The sequence below is a fragment of the Chrysemys picta genome, chromosome 1, assembly GCF_011386835.1.
Source record: "Chrysemys picta bellii isolate R12L10 chromosome 1, ASM1138683v2, whole genome shotgun sequence".
Lineage (NCBI taxonomy): Eukaryota > Metazoa > Chordata > Testudines > Emydidae > Chrysemys > Chrysemys picta.
In genome coordinates, this window is record NC_088791.1 from 98,335,425 (window position 1) to 98,358,050 (window position 22,626).

Consider the following 22,626-nt stretch of genomic DNA (forward strand, 5'->3'; position numbering starts at 1 on the left):
TATTGAAAAGGTATTAGTCTTTGATGTTCCTATATGACTATGCTTCTGAAATTGTTTTAATGTGAAGACTGCCTTATTTTTTCCCGCACTAAGGGAAAACAGACTTCAGTAAGAGATTTTTTTACATATTGGTTGAAATCCTGGAGCTATGCATAGTTGCAGCATTTGAGGATGCGACCTGATTATTACTTTTATTTCCAGCACAGATATAAGTATACTGAATACCTTTAGCTAGGAATTTTGTTTGCTCTAAGTATAAGGCCACTCTCTTCTGAATGATGTTTTTGTAAGATGAATATGTCATTCATATTTTCTGGAAGAGTAAATTATCATAAGTCACCAAGACCAGATGTCATTCTTTGGAAAACTCTGAAGGATCTAAAAATTATAACAGCTGAACTAGCAAAAATATGACATGCTTTATTAAAACAGCTGCTATACCACTATTGTTTGTATAGTGCCTTGATGATAGAAAGTGCTACATAAGTCTTGAGAAGTATTATCATTATTACCAGGGAACTGGACAGTAGGCACCTTTTGAAAAGTTGCTAAGGATGATCTCAGGAATTAGGAACTGAGGAATCTTACTTTATTATCTGGGAAAGTAGGACTGCTGCTCAGGGCATTAGTAAGTTGTGATGGTTTGTGCATGAATCTGCATTGTTTAATCAAAAATACTGTTAACAGGTCGTTGTAAAAGAAGATGCTGAAGTTTTGGTGCTTTTTCCTCTTAAGCTTTCTCACGCAGCTTGATGCTAACCCTGGGCTCAAAGTGAGGATTACACAAAAAGGACTGGACTATGGTAAGCCAGAGGCTTCCAACAGTTACATTGCAATAGATTTTATTGGCATACTATATAGCATCCTTAATACATGCACAATGGGTGAAAACAAACTCCTGAAAGATTATGAGTCAATAGTAGTCTTAAGAGAAGGAAGGTTTAAAAGTGAAATTAGAACAGAGGAAGTAGTATGGAGTGAGGAAGTACAGGGTTCCAGATAGGCAAGGGAGGGGCTAGTGAAAGAACAACTTTGTAAATATGGAGAGTCAAATGGCAAAGCAGAAAGCATTGCTGGAGCAGAGCAAGTGCATGGGGCAGCTGTTGATGTGATGTGAGGAAGGTAAAATGGAAGGTAAAAAACAGAGGAACAGTGTTTGAATTGAATCCAGGAATAATGCAGACAGAAAGCCAGTGAAGGTATTGCAGGATAGGATTAATTTGGTCCCAGCCAGCAAGTAACTTGATCAGTGTACTGGATCCTTGAAGTTAGGTAGTAGGCCATAAAAGAGGGAACTCAATGGTCGAGATGGGATATCATGGCCACCAGCCCCTGAATCAGTCAGGGAGCAGGGGTTAAGTGCAGGGCCTGCCAGCCTGTCCCCACCAGACTCAGGGAGCAGCCACTCCCAGGGCATGAGGCTCAGTACTCCTACCCCGTATGGTTATGTGGTTAAAACTCTGTAGGGCAGCTTATAAAGGCCCTTGACTTCACTCCAAGATTCCATTTACTGCCGGTGCCAAGAACCAACCAGGGATCTGGCCTTCATAGCCTTAGCCCACTGATGTAACTTACAAAGCATCAGCCTAGCATCAGGAGAGGAAGCAGAAACTTGTGTGAAAGAAATTGGCACGTCAGCCCCCTTCTTTGGTTTCCACCACATCATAAGCTGTTGCTCCAGCAGCTTCATCTACCTCCTTTATGGGTCCTCTTCCATCAGGCTGTGGCCTCCTCCAGGGGGAGCTCCTGGCCGCCTCAAACCTCCCAGAGCAAGAGCAGCCACAGCACAGCAGTTCTGATGACAGTCCTTTCAGCACTGACAGGTATCAGTTGTTCTTCCTTGAGTGACTGCAGATATGTATTCCACTCAGGGGTGTGCTCACCCAAGCCAGAAAGCCTTTTGCAGCAGTTCCCATCGGGGCAGTGCACCCGACATGCAGCCTATCCTGAGGCTATATAAGAACATCAGCACCCTGACACACAAACACCCCCCCAGTTCTTACTGCCCATGGCCTGAGTTGGAATTCGCCGTACCATTCTCCTCGTGGTTTTTTCTTAGTCATAGTCAGCTTCCGCTGTCTGTAAACAGTTAGCATCCTGTAGTTATGTTTTTCTTGAATTTTATCAGTTTTTCTTTATTATTTTATTGTTCGTTGGCTACCCAGTGGCTAGGCATCAAGGGCATGGAGTTCTCTCTGGGTTTCAAGCACTGCCCATCATGTGCACTATCTATACTTAATACTGACCCCCACAAACTCTGTTTATTGCCTCTTGGCGAGAGGCACATTGAGTGGGGTTGCATCTGCCGCACCCAGGGCCGGCTTTAGGAAGTGCGGGGCCCAATTCGAACATTTCTGACGGGGCCCCGGCAGGGATGACTTAAAAAAAAAAAACACATTAAAAAACCCCTTTCATTTCTTCCATGTATTATTTACTTTCCATAACTATATAAATAATAACAAAATTATATATTACATGCATTGCTGGCTGGAGGCAGGGCAGGGGTTGACTGTAGGTAGGGTCTGACTGGAGGCAGGGCAAGGGGTGCGGGGCTGGCTGCGGGCAGGGCAGGGGCTGCGGGGCTGGCTGCGGACAGGGCATGGGGTGCGGGGCTGGCTGGAGACAGGCTGGCTCCAGGCAGGGGGTGCGGGGCTGGCTGCAGACAGGGACTGGCTACAGGCAGGGCAGGGTGTGCAGCAGGGGCTGGTTGCCGCTGCGGGAAGGACAGGGGGTGCGGGGCTGGTGCAGGCAGGGGGTGCAGCAGGGGCAGGGGGTGCAGCAGGGGCAGGGGGTGCAGCAGGGGCTGGCTGCGGGCAGGGCAGGGGCTCCCCTGCTTCTACCGCCCCGGCCCTTTAAATAGCTGCCAGAGCCATGGGGAAGCAGCAGGGCTCCCGCGGCTATTAAAAGGACCGGGGCGGCAGAGGCAGCTGGAGCCCTGGCCCATTAAATAGCCCCCGGAGTCCCCCCACTACCCCAGGGCTCTGGGGGCTATTTAAAGGGCCTGGGGCTCCCCTGCTTCTACCGCCCCAGCCCTTTAAATAGCCGAGGGAGCCCTGGGGAAGCGGTGGGGCTCCAGACTTTTTAAATAGCCCCCAGAGCCCCGCAGCCCTACCCCAGGGCTCCAGAAGTGGGGCTCTGGTGACAATTTAAAGGGCCTGGGGCTCCAGCCCTTGCTGGGAGCCCCAGGCCCTTTAAATTGCCCCCTGGGGAAGCCATCCGCCCCGGTACGGCGTTCCGGCGGCGGCAAAGGCGCGGGGCCCAATTCAGGGGAATCGCCTGAATCGGCCTAAAGCCGGCTCTGCACCTTCTAAAAGTGTACACAGATTTCTAGAAAGCTGCGCCTCAAGCAGCACCTCATGGAACAGGCCATAAGGCCTGCCTCAACACCGGGACCAATGCTTGATCATCCTATTTGGCCAACCACTAACCCCAGGGAAGCTTCGAACAGGCCTTTGGACTCTGATTCCTCTCCAAGGAGAAGGAGAGTTCGATCTTCTTGCTCTGGAGTTCAACGCAAAAGGACCCATAAAACTGACTGAAGCCATTTGGGCTATGTGAGGTTTGTCCTTCTCTAAGAGAGTCTCTGAAAGGCATAGTGGCTCACCAGGTATCCAGGGTAGAACTGGGCTGTCATCTCAAGTCTCCCTTGTAATGAGGCAAGAGGATCCCAGTGTCATACCATTGACTCCAGAATCATCCATGCAACAGCCATAAAGTCCAGCACTGATGGACATCAAGCCACCATCGATCTCGGTACCTACCACATGCAGGTATATCAGTCAGTGAAAGAACTGTTTGCTGTCTTCCCCCAATTCACCATTCATGCAAGACCCTACTAGATGGCTGCTGTCCTCGGCCTCTTTACTTCAGCACTCGGGCAGAGATTGCCATTAGTTGATACTGATGGTGGTCCCAAGACAAACCAATGACTCTACCTTAGCACTGTCTGCTGTAGAGTCACACTCCACATTAGTACTGGGACACCCTTAGAATCTGGAATCTGTTGCTCCCTCAACTTCAGCACCTATGGCTCCGATACTAGGACCATCATCGTAGAGGGGCCTGACTTCAGTTTATTCCTCTGCTTCATCTGTGTTACTAGACCTATATGTGAGACCGTCTATGTGCCAAGAAGCCTTTGCAGTATTGATCACCATACCGTTGTCAGCACCAACATTGCGTTCCTCACACTGGGCTTCTGACAAATTCCAACGTCCAGTAGCCCCATCGGGTTGGGCACCTCCTTTGAATACTTACTATTCTGAAGGTCCTTCCAGGTCTGGATGGAAATCCTCTAGCAGAGACAGACTGTCATTGCCTGATGCTTATGGGCCACCTATGCTCTATACTCTCCCTCATATTCCCCTGTGGAATCCCTGGGAGGTGCCCAGATTCTCCCCATCACATTTTCCTCCTCACTCGAGGAGAAGGTCTCCAGATCCTGCTTTGAGACAGCCTCCAGAGCCTCGTACATTAGAGGTACAAGCATATGTTACCCCTCCCGACCAACCTCTCCCACAGGACTAGCGTTTACTGGAAGAACCAGTGTTGCCTCAGGAGGCTACTTTGGCTTCCATTAATTTGTCTTCATGTATGTGCAGGTGTTCCATTCTCTTGTCCTCTCCCAAATAAGCCAGTTGTAGCTGATGTCTCTTCCATTGGGAGGGATGCCAATCTAGAGGGCTCGTGAACCCAAGCATTATGGACAGAGTAGGAAGCTGATCTTCATATCAATGTCCTCAGGCTCCAGGCAATTCACAAAGCACATGGTGCTTTCCTCCCTCCACTCAGGGGCTTATCAGTCCAAATCATGACCAGCAATACAACTGCCATGTACTATCTGAACAGACTGGGAGGAGCTTGGTCCACACAGCTCTGCAAGGAGGTGATGAGCCTCTTGGACTTCTGCGTGAACAGAAACTGCTTACTTACCTGGTTCCCAAAACTACTTCGTTACTTTTCTCAGCAGGAAATTCTCCTGTGATCATGAGTTGTCCCTCAGAAACAGTGTACTGAGGACTTACTTTTGAACCTGGGGTACTCCATCAGTCAAGTGCCATCGCTTTTGCTCTCAAGTGGGTCACAGTCCTGGCTCACTAAGTGATGCCTTTCTGTTGACTTGGTGTTCGTGTAACAGGATGGCTCACCTCTTAAGGTCTGGAGGGCTAGGGCTAGTCCATTCTGATTGCAGAATTAGCCACACCTTGGAAAGATCAGGGTGACTGCCCTATAAAGAGCAGGAGGAGACTGAAACAAAGTGGGGGGAGCTCAGGAAATGGTAGAGAGACTGCAAAGGGTGTTAAAGGCTCCTACAGGGGAGACCCTGAGACCAAGGGAGCTGTAACAGAGAGGACCTGCAGTGAGCAGGAGGCTCCTGCTAGAGAGCCCCTGACTGAGAGGAGGGTTTGGGCCTGGAAGCCAGAACCAGAGGACTAGGGAGGCTGAGTTTGAGCCAGATAATGTCTGGAGTACTGGGCCCAGCTCCTGCTAAGAGAACCTGACTGGGGGAAGGGATGGGGGGCCTGGAAACCTGATGGCTGAGCTCCAGCCAGATAAAGCCCGAGACACTTTAAATTGGAACCCAGCTGTGGGAAAAGGGCTGGGGGCTCCCTACCTAAAGGGAGAGGGTGAATGAATTGGTGGTGGGGTCTGGAGGGCAGCACATAAAGACTCAATTGGAACTACAGGAGGAAATGTTTTAATTACCTATGGGCTGTGAGTTATTAAGGGGCCCTGAAGAAGGGAGAAATTGGTAGCAGGGCACTACAGAGTCACCTCTGGCCATAAGACGGCACTAAATAGTTTGGCTGACCCCATTACAGTATGCATTCCCCAACCTCTGTGATCCTGCAGGTCATTCACAAACTGAAATGGGATCGTACCACAGTAGTTCTTATTGCCCCAGCTTGGTTAAGACTAGGCTGGTTTTCCACTTTCTGCAGCCTCCCAGTACAACCTGTACAGCTTCTGCCTCCTCTTCTAGATCTCCCGAACAGCCAGCATGGCTTCTGGATGGTTAAATTATGAAGAGAGGGCCATTCTGTAGCAGTTCAAGAGGTATTGCTTAACAGTAGGAAGCAATTCACTAGGTTGACTTGACTAAGTGGAAACATTTTTCGGTTTGGGCTAGTCAGTGGATTCAATCGGCAGTGGCAAGCATTCAGGACACCTTAGAGTATTTGCATCTAAACTCTTCGGGCCTTTCCCTGAGCGTTCACCAACAGCAATTTGAGCCATTTGCCCTCCTATTCAGGTTCAGTTAGTTGTTCTCCAACCCTGTGGTGGTGAGGATTCTCAAAGGGATTACCCAACTTTTTCCACCTGTTAAAGCATTGGTACCACTTTGGGACCTCAGCACTGTGTTAATGGCTCTTATGGAACCTCTTTCTGAGTCTTTGGCAATTTGTTCTTAGTCTTACTTGTCTCAAAAGATAGTCTTCCTTATCACCATCACATCAGCTAGGAGGGTGGGCAAGCTGCACGCATTGATGTTGGTCCTCTATACACACAGTTTATCAAGGATAAGGTGGCTTTGAGACTGCAGCCTACATTTTTAACTAAAGTAGTGTTGGCTTTCCATCATAATCAGACTACATACCTTCCATTTTTCTTCCCAAAACTACATTCTGTTTGGGAAGAGGAGCATCTGCATGTCTTGGATGTCAAGAGAGCATTGTCCTTCTGTGTGGACAGAACCAAGCAATTCAAACAGTCTCCTCAACTTGTTGTTTCCTATGCAGATAGGATGAAGGGCCAAGTAGTGTCAGCACAGACAACCTCCAGATGGATTACTTCCTGTATTACCAGATATGCGGTGAAAAACACCCCTCCTCCACGGAGACTCTTCACTCATTCAACAAGAGCTCAAGCTACATTGGGAGCTTTCCTGAGTGATGCTCCAATTCTGGACACTAGTAAGGTTGCCACTTGGTCCTCGGTACGTATATTTACTTCTCATTACACCATCACAACTACATCAGAGTTGGATGTGAACTTTGGGAAGGTGACACTCTCTGCAGCCTGACCTCCCTCACACCTGCCAACTCCATCTCACCCTTCTTATTTCTCCCTCTGTCCACCATTTCATCCTCCAGCTCTCTTATGGCCTTTCCCACCACCTTCCTCTCACACTTTCCATATCCGGTGCCCATTCCAGCTCCTTTTCTACCACAACCACCACAACTCCCTTCTCTCCCTCCTTACTATGCATTCCCCTCAATAAACTGATTATCATCAATTATTCTAACTATTAACACAAAAACAACAAGCTTGTATGTGTGATTATACCTCTTTAACCTTCTTACCTTATGTTTATTACCCTTGTTCTCACTGGCCCATTCTTGGCTGCCCTCACTATCTTTTTTAAACTTTAGATCATGTCTTTGGGCCAGAGGAGGAATTATTTTGTGTCTGGGAAGCACCTAGCACAATTTTAGGTGCTTAGTGAATTAATGATGATGATTTTATTATTAATACGGCATAAATTCAGGAAGGGCTGGCTCAAGAGAACTGGGATTATTTAGTCTGCAGATGAGAAGAATGAGGGGGGATTTGATAGCTGCTTTCAACTACCTGAAAGGGGGTTCCAAAGAGGATGGATCTAGACTGTTCTCAGTGTTACCCAATGACAGAACAAGGAGTAATGGTCTCAAATTGCAGTGGGGGAGGTGTAGGTTGGATATTAGGAAAAACTTTTCACTAGGAGGGTGGTGAAGCACTGGAACGGGTTACCTAGGGAGGTGGTGGAATCTCCTTCCTTAGAGGTTTTTAAGGTCAGGCTTGACAAAGCCCTGGCTGGGATAATTTAGTTGGGGATTGGTCCTGCTTTGAGCAGGGGGTTGGACTAGATGACCTCCTGAGGTCCCTTCCAACCCTGATATTCTAAGGTAAGGATTCATCCTTGGTAATATTCTGAAGGCCATGACAGGTAAAAAATGGAGATGGGAGAGGAAAAGTAAAAACTTGGGATTTATTACTCTAACATGTTACTGTAACTGTGAACTTCACTTTGCTAAAAGTGAGGGCCAGGTCCACTCATTTCTCACATCTATCTCGTAGTGAAGCTGGATCGCATGCTAACCTGGCACGTTATGGTATTGCCACTTTACTTCTCTGCTGCTGCTGCTGTTGGTGCTGCCTTCAGAGCTGGGCGCCCAGCCAGCAGCCACTGCTCTCCAGCCATCCAGTTCTGAAGGCAGCGCAGAAGTAAGGGTGGCAATACTGCAACCCCCCTACAATAACCTTGCAACCCACCTACCCCCACGACCCTCTTTTGCGTCGAGATCCCCAGTTTGAGAAATGCTGGTCTAATCTCCTGCTTGCCCCATCAGCCCCTTCTCCCTCCCACTCTTCAGCCCAGTTTCCTAACCACATATCATGTAGGTGGCCATCTTCCCTGAGAGAACCTGGCTTTAATACCACTGGACAGCATAAAGTGTGGCATTCATCTTTATTAGGGGCAACTTCACTGCCACCTGAATGCTGTAGGAAAAGTGTAGCCATCTTGACAAAGGGTAACTTGTGGTTTCAGTCCCATTGGAAGTAATGGGAAATGGCAGCCATGTAGAATAAGGGCAAAAGTTTCTGACAGAAATCAGGAGATAATGAGTAACTGTAAGAAACCCAACAAATAACACAAGGTTCATGGTAACACTTCAAGAGTTTAGCTGAATTCCACATGTTTGCAAGAAGGCAAATCCCTTGAATTCCTTGACATTTATTTGGCAGGAAAGAGTTCAAGTAAGATTCTCTTTAACATTCATAACCTCATAAGAATCCTTTATTGAAGCAGGGGAGGGAGAGATACAGAATGGGGGAGATGACCTGCAATGCTCACCCTTCAACCAATACTGCCACTCAGACATGCTGAATTTAGACCCATGTGTGGCATTCAGTTTCAGCCAAGAGAGGGTTCTTTTCCCCCTTCCCCTGCCCCCAAGTTTCAGCTTTATAGTGGGTCACTTTCCTCCCAAAGGGGGTGATCAGCTTCAAGCAGTTTTTCTCCCCTGAGGGATAGGGCTCTGCCACAACTCTGGGACCCCTTTTCTCAGGGATTGCTTCAGCCTAATGTTGCAGAGGTGTCACTTCTCCATGGGTAGGGTTCAACCTTGCATCTGAGAATTTCTTTTTGCCTAAGAGCGTAGCTCAGCATTGAGTCAAGAGGACCCATTCCGTCAGGGGGGTAGCAGGTATCCTCCTGTTCCTTTCCCTCAGGTGATAGGATTCCACCACAGAATGCTACACCAGTGTTTTACATAATAACTCATGGGTTTTTTTACTTTAATAGGATTCAGAAAGATTCAGTTTGGAATGCAAATTAATATCCCTATTTCTGTTTTCACACACTCAGAATTAACACCATTGAGTTCCCAGGTACTTCTGTATCCTTCATACCTGGGACTGGGATTAAACTATCAGTTGGACATGCTTCGGCAACCATCAGTGCAAACCGGTGAATAGAAACCTGGCTGTTGTAAGTATAGTACTGTGTACCCCAGAAACATTCTTTTGGAAAAAGAATGAAAATGGAAAATATACAGTGTAGTTACTAATTGAACTCTTTTGATGCATAAGGAGGGCATATGTTTTTTTATCAGTTTACACCAATCTGTTCATATAACCCTCCCAAGTTGAGACAGTCCCTTCCTGTGCAACCTTAATTCAACCCTGTTGTGCATATGTTTATACTGTCTTTATCAATGATTGCAAATTGTTTTTTCCATAATATTTTTGCATCCATAACTGTTTTAATGTAGCTTTTTATGTAATTTTCTCACTTTAAAACAAAATGGAATTTCTATTGTTTTCGTTTATCCTATGGAACCATATTGGCCCCAACTTAGGTCATCAGCAGGGTCTGGACCTTTAGATACACAGCACAGACCTCTACCACTAACTGGTGCAGTAGTAGGCTATTATCCTTGCTATCCACAGGCACTAAAGATGGATGAGACCCACACTTTGCCAGTGGATTCCACAGCTATTTCCTGACAGCAGAACAAAACGGGGACTCATTCCTCCTGGGTTCATTTCCAGATTCTGCCCCATACCCCCAGACTTTCTCTGTACCCTCTTCTCCTATCTGCCCCTTGGCTATGAAGAAGAATTTATTGAATTCAGTAGGATAGATAATTACCTTCTCTCAAGTACTTAAAAAGGTTCCTTCAATTGCAATCCCACAGCTCTTGTGGCAGTGTTATCACAGATCTGAGAGTTGTGAAAGACTTGTAATTGGAATTAATTAGAACATGGATCAGAAAGTCATTGTGAAATTGTGGCATTTCGTAACCTTGCTAAATCCAGCATAATTCTAAAACCCATGCCCAGGCAACAAGTGTGTGAAATCAGCTTCTTTACAGAAGCCACCACTATAATCTACTTTAATCATTACATAATGCGGGGAGAGGGAGTTTTCTTCATCTTGATGAAAGAATCAGAGTCTCTTTGAACTTGGCAAATCAGTAGTTTCTTGGGTGTTCTCTAAAAGTAGATCTTTCAACTGACTTTGTTCTTATCTGTGCAGCACAGACTTCGGAGGAGCGACAGTGTCCATTTCAGGAATGTTTATCACAGTAATCTTCAGACTCTCACGGGATAACACAAGCTGCCTGTCAATGTTGCTTCACAGCTGCCAGGTGAGCATTAGTGGTATTAAACTCAGTTTGAATGGAGGAAGTAGGTATGTGCAAGAGATTTTCTACAGTCACTCACTCTGGTGAAAAGTTAGCAGAGTCAACGGTGCAAGGCCCTCTTGTCAATATTAGGCACCCAAATACCTGTTTTAGGAGTCCAAATGCAGGACATAAGTTCTTAACCTAGGCAGCAGAATTGGAATTGGGTTTTTCAGGGAAATGTTTGAAAACACAATCTCCTTTTCAGGGTATGCACATGTGTGGTTTGTTCCTACTATCACTTGTAAACTCTATCTTTTGTGTACATATGCAAAAAACCCTAAATTAGGCATACAAACTATGCGAATATCGATTCTGTGAATGTAACTCCTATGATTTTATGTGTGTGAGTGTGCAGATGATTTGTTGATGCAAAGTTGCATGCACACAACTGGAGTCCAAGTTGAGACTCCTTTGAAAATACAACCCACAACATCTGACAAGATCAATCAGCTTATTTTTTTCATGGAACAAACAAAGTTTGAATGAAGTTCACACCTAGGAATTTAAAAATGGATAATTCCAAAGAAAACATAAATTAGTGGTCACAGCTTCAATGATTTGGTATGTGTTGAAGCTCTTTTTTAGACAGTGAGAGAGAGAATGTGAATGAGTGAGCAATCCCTACAGCTATTTCAACATCAGGATTCGTTACTTTCCAAATAGCCTACTAATTCTCCACCCCTAGGTAAGACTAGTCCTTTAATATGTCTGAGATTCACGAACAGAAGGAATCAACTGCCCAGTCATCCTACTCCTTGATAGTGTATTTCACTTCTGCATCATTTTAGCCTATACAGCATTGAAATGATCTTCATTCAAAAGGTGGCCTTCCAGTTTTCAGATTTCAAACAAGTCCATTATACACTGGGATACCTGTAGGACTGATGAATGAAATTGTTTTTAATTGTTTACTTTATTAATGTAACTTCATAAGTAAAGTTTTATGAATGAAACAATATTCATTCATAAAACTGGTTACCCCAATAACTGGCTAATTAACAATTAAGATGCTTGTTAAGAGCCATAGCTGTTCAGTCAGCTGCCTTTGTAAGTTTCACCATCAATCCAATGCCTGCTTAAATCACTAAGACTTGCACTGTTTCTGTATTGTAATTTCTGTTCACCATTTATTACACTTACCTACAGTGTAACTTCTGTTCACTGTTTGCCATATTGTAATTCAAACCCCATTTTAAAACGCTTACTCCATTTTGTAAGGGCTTGCTGAAACCTTCATTTTTGCAAACCCTGCTGCAATCTTATTAGTTTAGTTTAGATGTGTGAATGAGGTATGTATGGATAATGGAATCAACCTCCAGCCCCAGCCTGTCCTGATTAAATAGAGTTCAAACACCAACGGCTGAAGATGCAGACAAGAGCCCTAACAAAGTAAGAAAAATCCACCCTAAAAAGAAAAGGTACAATAAAAGGAAGATCAAAGCCCGGTCCAAGTCTGAAAGTCATGTCTGCAATTGACGGGTAATCAATCACCAAACCCGGAGGCACCATGACACAGCAAGACCTATAGACTCTGAATTCAAACTAAAGCCTACAAAAAGGATGGGTAAGGTGGAAAACTTTGGAGGAGGGTAACATTCTGCTGCCAACATGGAAGGGCATCGGTGCATGCCCAACAGAAACCCAGCTCGTCCTTGTGCCCGGCTTTCCTGGCCAGTTAGCCGCCACAAGCTACAAACCCAAGCTGCAAACTCAAGCCACAGACTCAAGCAGGACTAGTAACTATGCAGCAGCTGCAGAACATCTGATGGATATGTGTGTGTGTGTGTGTGTGTGTATAGGTATTAGGTATAATGTGGGTGTATAAGGATTAAGATATTAGTTATTGGTCATAAATCAAATTGTTATCATAATAAATGTGGCATCTTTATCTTGTCCCCTTTAATAAGATCCTGCTAGTTTTTATTGGTATAACATACCATCCTACTACAGGTTATTAGGGTAGCCTCAAGCCTAGATATTAGATTTCATGTAGATCTAATTTAGCCAGGAATATGTTGAAATAAAATGTTTTAATCATTAAAACAATGATAAAGTCCTTTCTGTTCTTTTCCTTCTCTCCAGCTGGTTGTATAATCTCTTTACTGCTTACCTGGAGAAGCCCATCAATACCGTCTTAGAAAGAAATGTAACTCTTTAAAGATTGTTTCAGAAGGGGGGCGTAAAGAATACCTGAAATTGCATTATCTCCGAGGTCGCAGCCTTGAACTTGGTTAAGGAGTAACCTGAGAAAATATAACTTTACTCTAGTCTGATTAACCCCGTGTCACTTTTATTGCCTGGCACAAGCTCCCATGGGCTCTTCTTTTATTAATTAATTTACAGTCAAATGTGTGTGTAGTGGTTCTTTCCACAAGTGGACCAGTCTGCAGCCTGGTCCAAGAGAAAGATGATAAAATTATGTTCGCAACATTGGCACTTGCAGCCTGGAAAGTGGACATCCTGTCCTGCAAATCCTTGTTCAGCATGAAGCAGGGACTACAAGATTATTGTGCTCCATCGCAGCTATGAGTGAAGAGTACATATGGGCACCTGTTGGTTAAGAATGGGCCATAGTCCTACATGCAGAGTGGTGGTAGATCTCAAGCCCCCCATTTGCCTGCTTTCTTACTCACAAGAAAGCAGGGTAAAAGAAGCAATGTTTGGATAGAAAGTAGGCATATCTAAGCAGACACAGGCTTAAGTACAGTTCTTAGCATGCAGCCAAGGCATTTAGCTATACACTCCCTTCTTTGGCTACGCTGTGAGTACTAGGCAAGAATAACTTGGTGGTCACACAGTAGTGGTTTCATTACTGCAGGATCGGGTTCTCCTGCACTCCCCATTCTGCTCATCACCTTCCCCTGAGCCTTGCATGCCCTTGCTTCTCCCCCATCCCTCCCATAGCCTCCTGCTCACGTGAAACAGCTGATTGCGGTGGGTGGGGGGAGGGGTAGTAAGCGCTGATTGGCAGGCGCTGCCGGCAGGTGGGAGGTGCTGAGGAGCGGATGGGGAGCTGCTCATGTATTATTGTGGCTCTTTGGCAATGTACATTGGTAAATTCTGGCTCCTTCTCAGGCTCAGGTGGGCCACCCCTGCTATTTGCTTGCTCAGGTTTTTCCTTAGTAGCTTGAGTTTCTCTCTTGGTGTGGGGAAGAGGAGGAAGATATTTTATTGGCAACCATAGTTAACATGTCCAGAGGTTCTGACAGGCACTGATTTTATAAATCAAAATAAATCACAATAGTGTTTTACAGGGAAATCATATTGACACCCCCCCCCACCCCTCGTGCCAACCCCATTCACTCTTCCAAACAAGAGTGACCGCATGCTCTACCTTGGAGTCTCTGAGTATTTCTTTAAGTCCGCCTTATTCACGTACTACACAACAGGGGCTGTCAACATCACCATCTCAAAAGAGATGAGTAGAACTTACTGGTGATATAATTACAAATGTTTCAGGTGTGTAGGCAGTCAGAGAAGGGGTTTTTACAGATCATTTTGCAGAGTAATTTTCAAATTCAGAGATATCCATGACACTTTTCTACCAATTGTAAATGTGGTCCATGGAATGACATTAACTCTGTTTCCCCATTTTACAGAATCTGAATTTCTCAGGCCAGTTTAGGTACTGTGCAAGGTACAAAGGGATAGATGTCACAGATCTGATCCACATGCTTCTCCACCTGAGTGGGTGGCGGATGGGGCAGAAAGAGCCATGGAAAGCTATCTCTGCATGCGTTCTGTTGCTCTGAACAAATAGTGGAGAAATGGCACAAGTCAAGAAGAAAATGTGTGTGTTTAACCTACTGCTGCATTCTGGCATGTTAAGCCCCACAATAGACATACTTTCTATGCTTAGAGCTGGAATAAGTCCTTAGAAAGCAGCAAAGATGGGACAGGAAGCCAGTGTGAAGAGACGGGTCAGTCTCTAAATGGGAGAAGAACACAGAGGTCACTCTGGGAACCCTGCTGCTTTGCTGGCAGTGTTGGAAAGGTTTTCCAAGTGGGTTTTGCTGACTGAAACACTAATAGAAGGGACCTGTGTAACTGGCTGTGCCTGTGGGCTGAGCAGATGGTGTTGCAAAGCACAGCCGCTGAGCACAAGCAGAGTTTTCAGTCCTACCTTTAGTGGGTTCAGTGTATCCCAGCTAATGGAGCCTGTGGGCCAGAAGACTGAACCTGTACTTTTCAAGAGGTACTGCCCTTTGTTTCTCCAGTATGTGTTTTGATGCATATCAATGAGAATTTTATCCCTCACTTCTGCCTTGATGCACTGTAACTTCCCCTGGGAATATCCCCAGAGGCAAAGGACACTAGATCAAGGATGGGAATTAACTAAAATGGCAGTAAACAGAATTATTTCCTGGATGTGAATCTGATAGAGGATGGCTGATTTTTTTATTTGTTTGCAGCTCTCCATTAACTTTAATCTAACTACAGCAACATTTGGCAGTATCATTCCCGAGGATGTTGTCTAAATACTGGCTAATTTCCAAGGCTTTGGAGAAGCCAGTGAGATTGCTCTTGGGGAGGAGGGATGATTTATAACTGCTGGTGGGAAGGTTCGGGTCCAGACTCTTGTCTTAGTGAACATTCCTCTGTCCCACTCCTGCTGCTCATGTTCCCTGCACTCCTTTCTGCTCGCTGTTAAGAGTTACTCAATCAGGAATCCATTTGCAGTATAACAACAACTGTATTGAAGCTACACATTTATGGACACTACTACATGCATACCCTATCTTTACATGGTAGTAGATGCCGCTCTTTATATTAACTATGTACAAACACACACACAGATACTGCTTTTATACACAGTTCTTGTAACGCTCCACACATTGTTCTGCGCTTGCCACCTCCTTCTGCCTTGTCCTCTCATTCTCCTCTGCTGCCCTTTGTGCCATTTCACCTCCCCTCAGCTGTCCTCCAGCATCCCTTACTCCCTTATCCCCTCACTTTCCTGACTGGTTTTCTAACCAGAGAGACTGTTTGGTAGCCATTTTCTCTGAGAGCAGTCTGCCTTCAGTCTTACTAGACATAATGTCATCTTTCTTATGGGCAGCTTCACTTCCATATACAAAGGCAGTAGGGAAATGGTGGCAACCTTGATCTCGGAGTAGCCTGTGGCTTTAGTTCCATTGTATGCAATGGGGAATGGCAGCCTTAAAGGAAAATGTAAGTTAGATGCAGGCAATCAACAGACCATGTGAAACGTTTAATAAACATCATATTGCAGAGCTCATGATGATAAAATTGTGAAGTTCTGGCAATATGTGGTGCAGTTTGGCAGTATGTGACGTGTTCACATACTAAAGCTTGCTCCTCTGGGAATTTCTCAGCTCTTGAAAGGAATGCGTCTTTTGGGACCCAAGGGTTCTTTCCTCCAGATTCCTTATATTGTCAAGATCATTCATTCCTTCTCTCCATTTTCTCAGGGTACTCCACCATCATGTTCACTCCCTCTGGCTAAGGGTATGTCCACACTGGAGCTGGAAGGTGTGATTCCCAGCTCCAGTGTAGGCATACCTGCACTAGGTCTGATTGAGCGAGCACGCTAAAATTAGAAGTGCAGCCACAGCGGCACAAGTGCCAGGACAGGGCTAGCTGCCCAAGTACGTATCTAGGGTCTCAGACAGGCTTGCACTCGGAGCAGCTAGCCCCTCCCGTGGCTCATGCTGCAGTGGCTACACTTCTGTTTTTACTGCTCTGGCTCAATCCGAACTAGTGGAGGTATGTTGCTTTAAGCTGGGAATCACACCTTCCAGCTCCAGTGTTAGACATACCCTGGAACTCAATCTTCAAGAGCAACCCTAGAATTGTAACTTCAGATTTGTTAAATATCAGAGGTTCCCAAACTGAGTTTTTAGCTGTGGTATGCTAGGTCTTAAAGTATTTGACATACCACTTTCCAAATCTCAACCGGTGTAGTTATAATGGATTCTTATTCTGAAACTATACTTGTCTTTTTTTTAAAAACCAACCCACTTTGCACCTTGTTGTGGTTTATGCACCATGTACCATAATTTGAGGGCAGATGTTCTTTATAAATCCAATGTTCAAGCTCTTTTGTGCTCTGAAACCCTACAGGTTGCTCAACATAGTATAGAGACACACCCAGTGATGCTGCAGCTAGATGCTGCACACCCGTGGCCAGTTTACAAACAGGCAATTTTATGGTAGAAATCATGTCTGCATGGAGGTATTTGCTGTCCTGCCAGACTCAACCATTCAATCCATCTGTGCAATGAGCCTAGTAAGTATCATGGACCAGAATATCAAATTCTGTGTAGGAGATAAGCTTGTTTTAACACTGCCAAACCTATGCCACTATCTGCCAAACCTGCTGAATGTCCTAGATGTCAGTACCTAGAACACAGAAGATCATGTTCTGCCTTCAGATACATCCACACTACTTCCACTGAATTTGGGGATTGAACATGCATGTCTGTGGCAGAATTTGCAGGGTATTAGAAGTTTACTATTAAATTCCTGGGGTGTTTTTTGTTTGTTTTTGTAAGGGAATGGGTTCTTCAAGAGCAGGGGTGGCCAACCTGTGCCTGAGAAGGAGCCAGAATTTACCAATGTACATTGCCAAAGAGCCACAGTAATACGTCAGCAGCCCCCCATCAGCCCCCCACTCCCAGTGCCTCCCACCCACCAGCAGCCCCTCCAATCAGCACTTCTCCCTCCGTCCCCACACCTCCCGATCAGCTGTTTTGTGGCGTGCAGGAAGCTCGGGAGTGGGGGAGGAGCGAGGGCATGGCAGGTTGAGGGGAGGGCGTGGGAAGGGGTGGAGTGGGGGTAGGGCCTGTGGCAGAGCCAGCGGTTGAGCAGTGAGCATCCTCCGGCACATTGGAAAGTTGGCGCCTGTAGCTCCATCCCTAGAGTTGGTGCCTATACAAGGAGCCGCATATTAACTTCTGAAGAGCCGCATATGGCTCTGGAGCACAGGTTGGCTACCCCTGTTCAAGAGGATGAAATCAAAATATATTACCACCTCATTTATCTCATGCTCAATTTTCTTAACATGCTGGTTATAAAACAGTGGGTTGTGCCCCGAGACATCTCTCCATTACATTGAAAATAACCTTGATTTCTGGTGACCTCAATGACCCAAGCTTTTAAAGTGTCATCCATAATTTTCAGATAATCAAGGCGTGGTTGTATATTATTTTACACAAACCCCAGATGAAGCAGAAAGCAGCCAGCTCACCAAATGGCTTCAGTACATACCTAATAAAAAGGTCTAGTGCTTACATTTCAGATCATAAAAAGAAGTTGTATAAGTGTTCGTGTCTAACACAGGATCCCATTCTGTGTATATGGTAACAAAAGACTTTTCTCCCCTGCAGATAGCGAATACCAGTGTCAGTCTGACATATTTGAACAGAAGCTGATTAGCTCATTACATCTGAAGAGGTAACACAGAACAGCTTGATATGAGATCACAAAAGAAGGCTCAGGAAGCAACATCAATGATCCCAGCAGTGGGACATAACAGGACTTTATTGCATCTGCCTAGCTGTGCAGTTAGTCCAGCCTATTGGACTTCTTGCTAAGATGCTAGGATCCTGGGCTCTGTAGTGATAATTGGGGTCTGGTCTGCCTTCACCAGTTGTGAGCCTAATGCTGGGAAAATGGGTAACCGTTTATAAAGTCACGATAACTTATAACAACGAATGTTGATGGGGAAAAGGCACAAAGGGGAGACAGACAGGTCTTTTTGTTTACATTATTGATATGATTCAAGAACTGTTAAGATCATGCCTGGTAAACAAGAGAGGTTTGGGACTGGAAATCAATGGACCAAAATGGGTGTGTCAGAAATTAGATCTAATTGGTGAATGTAATAAAGGGATGGGCTATTCCTCTCATCTCTCCCTCTTGAGGTCCTTAAAAAAAGACACGTTGGCGAGGAAATCTTGCTACCATGACAATGGCTGACTGAAAGACAAGAGAACAGGAAGGAGAGAGCTTCATCATCATGGCTACCACTGTCTCCTGGGACCCAGGGATCCACCATAACACCGTTGGACCTTCTTCATCCTAATCTTAATACATGTCGACCAGAGTGGGCTAGAAAGAGGGAACCAGACGCCATCGCCACCTCTACCGTACTTAAGTTCTGAACACCATCTAGGATGTGAGACTTTGTTTCCCCCCCATCTCCCCATATACATTTCCTTCCCCACCTTATTTTCTTCTCTTTCCTGTCTCTCTCCTTTTGCCTTCAGTTTAGTAAGAGTCTGGGTTAGTGAGCCAAGATTGTATATTTTGCAACGCTGCTGTAAGCCTGTGGCTAAAGAGGCAGTTAAAAGCAATGCCCTAAACAGCCTGACACTGGTACGAGTTTGCCAGGTCTCGGAGTAGCTGATGAAACTATGTGTTGTGTCTGGTTTTTTTCCAACAGTGAGGTCACAAGTGAGAGTCAACATCAGACATAAGCATAGGCGCTGACTTCCTCTCTCCCCCGGGGTCCCACCCCTATTCCACCCCTTCCTCCAAGGCCCCACCCCCACTCCACCCCTTTCCCCAAGCTCCCACCCCACCTCTTCCAGCTCTGCCCCCACCCTACCTCTTCCCGCCTCCTCCCCCAAATGTGCCATCCCTGCTGCCAGGGGTTTCTTTGCAGTGTAGACATCCATGAGGAAGAAGCTCATAAGTAGAGTTGTGGGGCACTAAGGGTATGTCTACACTGCAATTAGACACCCGCAGCTGGCCCATGCCAACTGGCTCAGGCTCAGGTTGCAAGGCTGTTTAATTGCAGTGTAGACTTGCAGACCCTGTGTGGTGGGAAGGTACCTAGAGTCCAGGCTTCAGCCTGAGCCCAGAAGTCTACGCTGTAATTCAATAGCCCCACATCCCAAGCCCAAGTCAGCTGGCATGGATCAGCCATGGGTATCTAATTGCAATGTAGACATACCCTAAGTCTTACAATGAGAGTGTCTTGGGCAGTTGTGAGCACTTCAGCATGTTTTTATCAGGCATTGAGGGTACCAGGCTCTAAGAACCTATTGGCTAAACTGGGAGGTAACATGTTTGGGTTTGAATGGGAGCTTATCCAAATTGAACTGAACCCCTGAAGAATTTGCAGATCAGCCATCACGAGCAGCAGCAATACCAGAATGGAATTTTTCTTCCCAGCTCTTGTAGGAATTAAAATACTCAATATAAAACACATTTATTTTAGTAAGATCTCAAGGATTCTAGAATTGGCTTCCTCCTGTATGAATTTGGATACAGAGCTGTTGAGAGTCCAGGTTCTCTGGTGAAGTGTATGAATCAGAGAGACTTACACAATGAAATTTAGAGGAAAAAGTGCACTCACATTTCTGGATGAACTTCTCCTGAGCTCATAGGCACTGGCTTCCTCCGGGCCCAGGGGGTGCTCAACCCCCCACTCTGCCCCAGGTCTCACCCCTGCTCTGCCCCAGGCCTCGCTCCCCCCCCTTCTCCCAAGTCCCCACCCCGCCTCTTCCCATTCCCACCCAGTTCCGCCCCCTCCCTCGAGCGTGCCCCGTCCCCACTCCTCCCCCTCTCTCCCAGCGCCTCCTGCACACTGCAAAACAGCTGATTGTGGCGGGCAGGAGACGCTGGGAGGGAGGGGGAGGAGTTGATCGGCGGGACTGCCAGTGGGCGGGAGGCGCTGGGGGGGAGGAGGGGAGCTAGCTGCCAGTGGGTGCTAAGCACCCGCTAATTTTTTTCCGTGGGTGCGCCAGCCCTGGAGCATCCACAGAGTCGGCACGTATACCTGAGCCACTCTTCTGGGCACGTTCTAGGCAATGCCTAGGAAAACCACTCCTGTGCATGTACTACATAGGACACGTTGCCATAGAAGTTTGTCTTTGCAGGCATATCATGTGGCCTGAAGTACTGAAAGGATGACTGCACATTGTTTTAGTAACGTGCCTTCATCCTTTATAATGACAACTCTGCTCTCATTTCTTTCCCTTCAGATTCCACTTTTCCCTGGCCCACTCCAACGTTGGCTTTTTTGAAGTAAGTTGATGGTTTCAATGTCCAGGAAACAAGAACCAAGAATCTCAGGGACAGGATCAATCCAGAATACAGGAAGCTGAAATTTCCCACATTAATTTTTACCTCATTAGATTTTACCCCTCCTGGATGGCTCTTTTCTCTCTTTCTCTCATTTTGGGGACTCTCTCTGCCGATATCTTTTCTGCTTTAAAACTGTATATTCTTTACTGTTCCTTTGCTTTACAATAATCACTCCAATAAAAAAAGATGTTTTCCAGTCTAATCTTTCCTCACAGATCACAAAATGTTATAAAATCATTACTGTAACATAACACTAGAATTCAAAACAGAGGAGAAAAAGAAGCACCAATTGCAGGTTAGAATATTAACTGTAGGATAAGAGACAGGCAGTGCTGGGACTCAGAACAGATGGCAAATCATTAAGCTGTGGGGAAGGAGTAAAGGATGCTATTCACAAAAGCCTTGAAACAGTGATGCAGTAGCATACAATGGATAAGGCCTGTCACCTTTAAATGACAATTGACTGGTTCTGGGTAGCTGAATAGAGGGGAATTAAAATCTCTCAGGCCTACAGTGAAATAACAGGCAAAATATTCTAAGTAAATCATTTTAAATTCAACTATTGTAAGTGTGTGAAAATAGATCATTATCCTAGGGCTTTGTATCTTGTCTCAAAATCTTCACTTGCCGTTTTCTCTTCCCACATATGGTCTGATCAGCTGAACAAGACTCCTATTCTAAAAACTCCATCCCAGGCCTGAGCATGGAGGAGTTTCATGGATATCAGGAAGCGGTCACTAAATTCATTTTCTCCCCCACAGCAGGTCTCACTTCTGGAGAATTTCCTGTCTCATGTTTTACAGAATGAAGCAATCCCAGCATCCAATGGTAAGAGTAGTGGCCAGTTCCTATAATGGCCTTTATCTCTAACTAAATGCTCCAGGGACTGCATAGTTCCAGGGATTGGTAATGTGATATGGGGCTTTACATTGCTAGATCACCATTTCACATCAGCTCTCTTCTGTGCCCTCACAACTCCCACTGCTGACATCTAGACAGTGTGGAGGAGGAGGAACATCCTGAAGGGAATGCAGAAGTGTGGGGGCACGACTAAGGGAGAGGGGTATGCAGGAGCTGGGGGTTAGGGTTGAAAAGGGAGGGGAAGGAGACCTAACTGATGGGATCAAAGGGGTGGATAGGAAGAGAGATGGCAGATAAGATCAGAGACAGAAGGGTGTAGGAGCCAGGATTGGGTGGATGGATGAGGGAAAGATGGGAAGGGAGGAGGAGGGATATGGATAGATGAGAGGGAGAGTAGGGTAGGAGCAAAAAGGTGCAGGGGCAGAAGAGGAGCAGAGGGGGTCTGGGACAGGAGCTGGGGTAGGGCAGCCAGGAGCGGTGGGGGAGAGAGGGAGGTTTGACAGGTGGACAGAGGCAGAAGGGTGTAACCACTAGACTCACTTCCCTTCAGCACCTGGAATTCTACCCAGAAGTCCTGATCTCTGGCTTTCCTCGATTGTTAGCAGATAGCTGTGCAACCACTGGCAAATTGTAGCTCATCCCTCTCTAGTGCCTGGTCCTGAGAGGATAACAGTCTAAATCCTTCCGTTTACTCTAATACAGGGGTTCTCAAACTAGGGGTTGTGACCCCTCAGGGGGTCACGAGGTTACTAAGTGGGGGGTTGCGAGCTGTCAGCCTCCACCCCAAACCCCGCTTCACCTCCAGCATTTATAATAGTGCGTAATATACAAGAAGTGTTTTTAATTTGTAAGGTGGGGGTCACACTCAGAGGCTTGCTGTGTGAAAGGGGTCACCAGTACAAAAGTTTGAGAACCACTGCTCTTATAACTCAAGTGGTAGAGGACTGTGCTGTGGACCTAAAGCTCTGAACCCTGCTGATGACTCACGTTGGAACCTATCATGGTTTCACATGATAGAATTTCTCTTTTCAAATTG

General features: G+C 45.9%; 1 long non-coding RNA gene across 1 annotated transcript; it reads left to right on the forward strand.

Annotated features, from left to right (window-relative positions):
* Nucleotides 1-9,180: 9,180 nt before the first annotated feature.
* LOC135980921 (uncharacterized) lies at nucleotides 9,181-17,178 on the forward strand. Its single transcript, XR_010597865.1, has 3 exons — nucleotides 9,181-9,472; nucleotides 10,523-10,634; nucleotides 16,758-17,178. It is a non-coding gene; the product is annotated as an uncharacterized LOC135980921 (long non-coding RNA).
* The last annotated feature ends 5,448 nt before the right edge of the window (nucleotides 17,179-22,626 follow it).